The sequence below is a fragment of the Ailuropoda melanoleuca genome, chromosome 9 (genome assembly GCF_002007445.2).
Source record: "Ailuropoda melanoleuca isolate Jingjing chromosome 9, ASM200744v2, whole genome shotgun sequence".
Taxonomy (NCBI): domain Eukaryota; kingdom Metazoa; phylum Chordata; class Mammalia; order Carnivora; family Ursidae; genus Ailuropoda; species Ailuropoda melanoleuca.
The window spans coordinates 34,126,673-34,134,757 of NC_048226.1; positions in this window are offsets into that span (position 1 = coordinate 34,126,673).

Genomic DNA, 8,085 nt, shown 5'->3' on the forward strand with positions numbered 1-8,085 from the left:
ACAAAAGCCTGAGCCAATGGGACCTGGGGGAGTGCATCAGTTCCTCTGAGAAGCACACCTCAAGACAGAATTGGACGTGCAGAGACTCACTGAGAGGAAAACTTGCGAATAAAGGCCACGTGGAACATTGCATCAAAAACTGGGGATGTACTGTATGGTGACTAATATAACAAAATATTAAAAAAAAAAAGAAAGAAAGATAAAGGACAGAGGGAGCAGGAGTAGATGGGCAGAGCCTTCAAATTGTAATGCAGATCTGACATCGGTGAAATGAAAAAGGTGGAAGAAAGATTAGGAAAGAAGAGTTCTAAACTGCAAGGATAGCTCCAAGACATTCTTGGCCCGGTTGATGAAGAGAGCCAGAGCAAAGTTTGCTAGTTTGAGGAGTCCTCCATTGGGATGAAATGGTCAAATCCAAGACTTCCATTGTGTTCATTCATTGACTGGGAGCAGCTTGGAGCACATGAGGCCTCAGCATGAATATTGAAGTGGATCTGAAGGGAAAGCAGCTGGAAGCTACCCACCAACTGGCCCTCTCCTAGTAGGTTCCCGCATACACCCCAGCTCCAAGGTCAGAGGGTCGGGGTATCAGGGCAAAGTCAGGACTCAAACTTGGATGATGTTCTTCCTTTCCAGTTCTAATACATTACAAAGGTTTTGGGGTTTTTTTTAATTTTAAAGATTTATTTATTTATTTTAGAGAGAGAAAGAGAGTGTAGGCCAGGGGAGGGGCAGAGGGAGAGAAAGAGAATCTTGAGTAGACTCCCCACTGAGTGTGGAGCAAAATGTGGGGTGTTTTAAAGTCTATAATAATGCCCGCTTTTTTTTTCCTGCTTATTGTGTTAGATGAAAACCCAAGTGATGAGTAATGTGATTCATTTTGCCATGTTGACAATTATGTGTCTAATATTTGCAAATAAAGTGATAGCACATCTCTTGGGGTGTGAAGCCATCAGTCATCACCACAAAACTTGTCCTTGCCAAGTTATCAAACTGTCATGTGCAATTTTAAAGACCTTTCAGTGTCCATGCTCACCTGATTCCAACAATCTGATCAGAATCCTCTCATTCTATGAAATGGAATGCAGTGGAGTTAGTACAGTTTTCTCCCTCTGATAGGTGTGAAATTAGTCCTAAACTCTTCAGAAGGAGAGTTAATAACATCAACTTAGAAATCTGTAAAACTCTCATTTTTTGTAGCTATCTGTAGTCCCAGTGCCCAGCTAAGTGGAATATACTGTGTCCGTGGAAGGTGGGAGGGCTGTATCTAAAAGGAAGCACCTGTGGCAGAGAGGGTCCTTCTGTGAGACAAAGCTCACCTCACTTGTAAGTGGACTGACTTGTGTCTCTGTAAGATCCGTATATACTGTAATCCCCAGTGTGATGGCATTTAGAAATGGGGCCTTTGGTAGATACTCAGATTTAGATGAGGTGATGAGAAGAGACACTCACCCTCACTCCCTTTCCACCTACGCACAAAGAGGTCACATAAGCACACAGACATGACGGTAGAGCCTTCACTGGATCTGCTGGCACCTGGACCTTGGCCCTCTCAGCCTCCAGAACTGTGAGACATGAAGTCTGTTGTTGAGCCACTCAGGCTACCATATTTTGTTACAACAGTCCGAGCTAAGATACACACAACTTCTCCAAGGAAGCGTCTTCCCCTCTGATGTTGGAGTCTTTGCTGCATAAGATGGAATAGAGCACCCTCAGAACAAACTGAAGTAGTTCTCTTCAGAAAGCAGTTTCCTTGCTGCAGAAAGACCTCCCCTGAGGGTGGACATTCACGTCAAGCTGCCTTAGAGACTCCTTGTTCAGCGGAGTTAATCACAGCCTTTGTGCCTCATTCTTCATTCTCGTCATTATGGTTTCATTTGTGCATCCATTATCCTCCAGCAGGAGGGGGCTTCCATTGGCCCATTGCCTTATAGCCTGCCACAACTCTGGTTAGGCTGAGAGAATGATCAGGGTCATTAGCAAAGAGAATAGAAATGGAAAATGCATGTGCCCTGAGTATTACGTTATTCCTGTATTTGCGAACAGATGATCAGAAATCCTTCCTTCCACAGATGACCCTCAAGGCCTTTACTTCTGCCAAAGAGTCATTGTGATGGTGTAGAAGATATTTTGGCTTGGAGAATACCAGAGCTAATGGGGAATGAGGAGCTTCCAGGGGACAATGGCTCCTCTCACACCTTCCACAACCTTCTTGCCACTGCTTATCAGACACAGGGAGGAAGCAAGTCTCTGGGGGGGACTCCAGGTCAGGACTGACTGAGCAAACCAAACTTAGCTGTTTAAATATGCTTTAGGTCGAAATATGCTACTTCTGCTACTCTGCAAAAGTTCAATGGAATGGAATGACTCAGAAATTTTGCACATTCCAAAACACAAAAGTCTTACTAAATTCTTTGTAAGTTGTCCTGGAGTATTTGTTTATAGCTTCATGCCAGAGAAAGAATATAAAACAGATTTTCCTGTTGTATCAGACTAATATACTCATTACTAAGAGGGGGGAAAAACCATATCATTATACCCAGAGTCATTTCCTTATTAGGATGGAGCAATAATTTATAGGCCACAAAAGGATATTGTGCAAGGTGACATGGCTCAAATATGACTGGCTTGATGGAATGGTTCACATATTTTATTCATTTCAAAGCTCAGCTAATACTTCACCAATTTATGTGAAATATTTTGTTGTTTTCACAAAAAAAATGTATTCCTCTGTGCTTCTTGTTTCAATAATTGACCACAGTTCAGGTTTGGGGAGCCAATGTTCAAACACAATTCAATCACATAATTGAAGAAAAGAAACATCAGTGCCGAGTAGTTTGGTTTGGTTGTCTAATTGTATTAAAGTACGGTTGTCCTTGGGTATTCCCAAGATCCTGGCTAAATAGCACCCCTCATTCTGACCCGATGCTGACCACCTGAGCCTTCCTAAGCAGATTCCAAACACATGCAGACATCTTGCGAGCTCATTCTTTTTATTACCATTAGGGTTCATATGGCATTACTGCAACATACTGTAGTAGGTAATGTAGTTTTGCTTTTAACTCATCTTATATATATATTTGGCTTCTCTGAAGAATCCAGGTAAATAACACTAGCTTCTGGCATGGTATCAGGAGAGAGGGTTGGCACAGGAGGGAGCAGGCCAATTCGTAGTTGACTCTGCATTCATTTCCTGGGAAAATCGCTTTTTCTCTTAGCTGAAAGATGAGGCAGGAGGAACTGTAGGACCTTATTGCATGGGGATGCTCTGCATAAATTTAAATGAAGTAACAGTTATGACACAATTCAAGTATGGCTAGACATAGGGTGGGAAGAATTGGTCATCTCCTGCTGCTTAAGTCCCCATCTGCATTTAACACTCAGGAAGGACCTGAAGGGCAGCGGAGACAGACGAGGTGGGCCAGCTCTGCTTCACCCTTCACCAGCCTTCTTTCCTATCGTCCACCCCCAGTCTTATTTTATTTTGTCTAACATCAGTTATTCTCTCCAAGGGAAGCAGTTCCTTGGGAGAAGGTATACCTCCAGACTGGCATATGCCAGCTCAGCTGAAGGGAAAAACTCCCATGAATCCACATGGAAAGGCAGAGGCTTCAAGGAGCTAGTTACTTCTTTGAGAGACTCAAGCAGGCACAGACCTAGGCCCACCAACCTGGCTGGAAGATGCGGGTCAAGCCCTGAATGCACAGCGGGCCTTTTGCCACTCCATAGGCCATGCAAATTCCTTCTGAGAACTGAACTGATTTTTTTTTTCCTGAGATTTTTTGCTTCTAGGAATGAGATGAGACATTCAAACTCATTTCCCTAGAGGCTTAAACCAAATTTGAAACTAGCAGTGAAAACAGTGAAAGACCAATAATTTCACCAGCTGGCTCTCCTACAATAATCTAACATCGTATGGGAAGTTGTAATATGTTGTGTGATTACCTCTTCTCTTTTTACTTGTTTGCTTTCCTCCTCTATTTCTGAGTTATCTTTTTTCATTTTGTGAAGAACAATATAAACATATAATGTTTTCATATTGGAAACAAGTTTATTCCAAGCAGGTGGGTTATTTTTTATTTCTGAATACTTTAAACAGGAAGTTGTCATTTTTGTTTTCCTCCTTGTGAAAGGTAAAGAAAGAGTAACCACAGAGCTAGGTACATAATGATTATAACAAGGAATTTTTTTATTGGAATCCTACATGATCTTGGTTATTAGGCTGCTGTTTTTCTGTAATATTCGACCCTTTTCAAACTATGAAATTTGCTCAGTTTTTATTGGAAACATGATGGCATTTCAGCCAGAGTTTAATCTTCTGCTCAAATTGTTATATTTCTTGAGCCCAAAATTCAGGAAAGAATGAGTGCATGTTGTGTAATTGTCTCACTTCAAATATTACATACATATATTTGTAAAATACATATAGATATCTATCTGCATAAAAGCTAACCTTGAGTATGCAACCCCATCATAAGACACATATCTTGGGTTTCTGAGGAATTTTTTTCAAACTCTTTGAAGTATGAATTAACTAGAATTGCACAAACACGCTTGATGTTTAAGTGACTTTTTTCTTTAAGGTATTTTGATATAACGTTAGTTACAGTGCTAAGAATCTGAGTGTTGCTTTTAAACTAAATGGAGATTTAATCCACAGTGGTATTTATTTTCATCCAATCCTCCCTACCTGTGTAAAACATTCCAAACTACACTCTCCACCGCCACGCTAGCTAGTTACTGATTGATTCTCGCGATACTTTGCAAGCCCCGTCCACCCTGTGCTCGGTTCTGGTTTGGCAGCTGCAACCACAAGAGGCTTATGCCCAAAGATTCCATGACTTAGGCAAGTGCTCAGATATGGCAGGAAGGAATTGCAATAAGCAGGAACATGATTTTTTCCCCCTAATGATTTAATGTCTCTTTTAAGTCCGCATTATATTAGTTAGTAGAAATTTAATCAATTTAGCACCAACTCCCTACTGCTCTCCTTGCTTTTCCTGAGAGTGTGTGTGTTCTCAGGAGTTCACTCAGCGCCCAGGGATTGCCAAGCAGCTCTGGCCCATACTGTCCCCTATGCACAGCAGCATTTTCCCAGATATCCTTTGTCAGATGTTGCTTCATCCATCCTCACGAGTCACTTTGAAGACCTTGTTCTAGCCGCAAAGCCCTGTCAGGCTCTCTCCCCCTTTGCTCTGCCCCTCCGGTACACAGTGCTCCCATGTCGCTTGGATGAAGAGCCACTTAACAGAGCTATCTGAGCCTCTTCACCCTTTCCATGCTGACCTCTGACACTCAGAAATCACTCAAAGCTTCTCACTATGTGAGGGTCCTCAGGTCCCTCTGCCTAGGAACATCACACAGGCTTTTCTACTCCTCTACTCCCAAACCTGCAGGTGGGGATACTGAGGCCTTGCCAGCTTTCCCAGGTCTGACAGAGAAGGTCTCTCTTCTCTCAGACCCATGTGAAGTCCTGTTGTCCCCTCTGCAGCCGGGCTCATTACTCCACTTGCAGGAACACATGTCAGCTCACACCTTCTCTGGCTTCCCCTGCAAATCTCCTCCCACCCGACCCAGGAAATTATTTCTGAACAGATTTGGTAACTATGGAAGACTTACTCCAATTCTCTGTTTTCTGAGTTCCCCTGGTCCTCAGGTCTTGAAACTCAAAAGACTTTTCTCTGCTGTAACTTCCCTTTCTTGAGACTGACTCCTTATTGACAAAACAAGAAGGGGATCAAGGGCTCAATGTAAGTATGAGGAAGGAAGGGGGACTTATCAATTACATCAGAATATTGTATATAGGCAGTGTAGTCTAGCAGGATCTGTGATTGGGAGAATTACTGGTTACAAAGAGGGTCCCTTTACTTGATTGGTGCACAGACAATGTAATGACCAAGCAAATGATGTCACAGCTGAGACCTGAAAGATTAATTGACATTAGTTGGGCAAAGGGGAAGACTGTTGTAGGCATCGGGTATAGAAGTGCATGGATGCCAAGAGCACAGGGAACATTGTAGAAACTAAAAGAAGTTCAGTGTAACTGGGATATAGAGTGGGGAGCATGGAGAGGGATCCCGCGGCAGCAGGGGTAAGGCTGCAGAGATAAGGTCAGCTCAGCAGACATTACTAGTTGCTGACTCATATCCATTCCTTCTTCCTTATTAAAGATCTCCATGTTTATTTGGGCCTAACTCCACTAGTCCTATAGGGTGAATCATGATTAATATGAGCCAATTCCATCAATCTTATGCAAGTGATTGGTTAAAGGTGGGCAAAATATCACAGTCTGGTGAACAAGCCACAAGTGAAAGTCACCTGAAAACTTAGGAAAATGTTTTCTCCCTGATACTGGAAAGGTGTGTGAGGTGAAAAGAGAGTATTCTCTTTCCCACGCTGTCCTTTCTGCTTCTGAATACGATGTTCACTGTCTGATGTTAGGAACTAGAGTACGTAACATGTGAACAGAGAGCTACAAATTTCAGAATGGAAGACAGTATGATGATGTGAAAAGACAGAATGATAGAAAGAACCACGGTTCTCCGTTGAAGCAGAAACCCAAACTGGAGCTGCTTACCTCTGGTTATTCTAGTAAACAATTACTATCCCAATGGTTCAGGCCACTATTAGTTAGGTATTCAGTGACTTGCAGCTAAATTCTTCCCAAAACAGCAAGGTATTTCAGGATTTTGTAAGAGGAACATATATCACTGGGGTCAAGCCTGGGAAGATATTTGCAGAATATGTGAAGGCCCACATTAAGGAGAAAGCATAGCAAAGACAGAATGTAAAATTGAAAGAAATTCAGTATGGTTGGAACTTAACCTGTAAGTTTTGAGAAATGAAGTTCAGATATAGGTGTGAATTAAATCGTGGAGGTTCTTACAATCTAAGTAATGACATTTAGATTTTTTCCCCTAAGGGCAAAGAAGTTATTGATGCTATTAAGAAGAGTTAGGTGATCAGATTTGCAATTTTAGAATTAATTCTGGATGAACATTGCCTAAACTTGGTTTCTAGCAGAGGAGTTGAAGAGTAAGTTTCAGAACAGGTAATGGAATCACTAAGATTTTGTAGTCAATTAGATTTCTATGGTGAGAAAGAGGAAAAGAGAATGATGCTCAAACCCAAATTTTTGTCACAGCAACGGGAGAAGGAGCAAGAAACTCATAAGGAGTGAAGACATTGGTAATATAGATTTTTTTTAAAAAAAGCAATATCTTAAATATTAGTGATTATCTAAATTTGAATTTTCTCATTATACAGTCACTAATCAAAAAAGGTACATTAACAATCCTTACAAGATTATGACTGACCAGAAAACCTTAACCAATTTGAAGAAACCAAATTCCTAACCATATTTCTTTTCCAATGACCACCTTATTTCCTTCCAGAATAAAGGAAGGGTGGAGTGTACACTGGGAGATTAAGAACCCCACAGAGACTAATGTGTGCATCAAGGATGTATTTATCAATTAAGGTAGTAACAGTTCTGATATAAATTTAATAATCTGGTATTAAGGTTAAGACCTCATGCCTTAACTTAGCATATTCACCAGGGCCCCGATCAGAAAAACTGTACCTTCAACCAAGGAAAATTCAAGAAGAGTTGATTTACAAAGGGACACTTTACTAAATGTTGCTAGACTACAGGGGAACTACAAAGGACAGTACAGTCACTTGGGCTAGAAAAAGAAAAGTTGTCATCATCCATAAAAAGGGACAAAAGAAGGGGCAGTTACTAGAACCTACCAGAAGAGAAACATGTATGTAAGACCACTTTGAGAGAAGTGGTCTCTTTAGTCTAGGGACATAGCCAGCAGGAAGCAATCACTCAGGTAACCAACCAGAGGAATAAATTACCCTGACTTCACTCTGTTCCTTCATCCTGATTTTCTGCTGGGGAAATTAGCTTAATTAGATGAACCCAACTGAAGGACCTTCTCTAAGGCATCTCTTCAATATACTCATGTAGTTCAGCCTGCACCCGTGTAGGGGTGGGAAGAGGAGAGAGTTAGTCTGGAGGGATAAGTAGTATATATCCAGCATAATCATAGGTGGAAATATTATCTGAATCCATTATCT